The sequence below is a fragment of the Arvicanthis niloticus genome, chromosome 12 (genome assembly GCF_011762505.2).
Source record: "Arvicanthis niloticus isolate mArvNil1 chromosome 12, mArvNil1.pat.X, whole genome shotgun sequence".
In the NCBI taxonomy this organism is placed as follows: Eukaryota; Metazoa; Chordata; class Mammalia; order Rodentia; family Muridae; genus Arvicanthis; species Arvicanthis niloticus.
The window spans coordinates 43,163,964-43,164,793 of NC_047669.1; the positions used below are offsets into that span (position 1 = coordinate 43,163,964).

General features: G+C 43.4%; 1 non-coding gene across 1 annotated transcript; it reads right to left on the reverse strand.

The window, feature by feature from the left end:
- Positions 1-317: 317 nt before the first annotated feature.
- Positions 318-446, reverse strand: LOC117718326 (small nucleolar RNA SNORA17). Its single transcript, XR_004608023.1, has one exon. It is a non-coding gene; the product is annotated as a small nucleolar RNA SNORA17 (small nucleolar RNA).
- Between the last annotated feature and the right edge of the window lie 384 nt (positions 447-830).

Sequence of the window (830 nt, forward strand, 5' to 3'; positions counted from 1 at the left end):
TTTTTTTTTTTTTTTTTTTTTTTTTCTGTTTTATTTCTCCACCACTTACTTACTTGCTCCTTTTAGTGGTAGGCGGGATCTCTGAATGTCTGGGGTGATCTCAGGAGTGGTCTCAGGGGTGCTACTCCCTGCTTGTACAATATGGCACCAGGCAAGGGGTCATCTCGGAGCCCAAGTCTGGAGGCCTCACTCCTGCCCAGGGACTAAGGTTCCAGAAATGGTTCTTCTAGTCTCCAGCTTGCCTCTCACTCTTGGAGCCCATCTGGACTTGCACAGCAGGAGGGCTGGTGGTTGTCTCTGGCTTGCTTCTGTCAGGGAATGTTAAGCTACTAATCATTCAGAGGTTCACAGGACAGAACACTAAGTGTAGACATTGCCTCTCTCCTCTCTGCCACCTACTGACGCACATGCGACACGGCAGCCACAACAAAGTCTGGGGGGGGGGGGGGCAGGTACAACACTGATTCCTATGCAGACTGTAAAAGTTTGCACTCCACCAGCAATGAAGGAGTGTGGAAGGAGTGTTCCACGTTTTCTACAGCATAGAGCAACGTTGTTAATTTGTTCTATTGATCTTAGCCATTCTGATGCATGTAAGATGATATCTCAAAGTAGTTTTGATTTGCCTTTCCCTACTGATTAAGGAGGTTGGCCATTTCTTTAAGTGCTTTTTAGCTCTTTGTGTTTCTTTTTTTGAGACTTTTCTGTGTATATCTGCACTCCATTTAAAAACTGGGTTGTTTTGTTGATATCTAGTTTTTTTTATTCTTTTCATATTTTAGACATTATCCTTCTATCAGATATATAGTTGGTAAAAATCTTTTCCTACC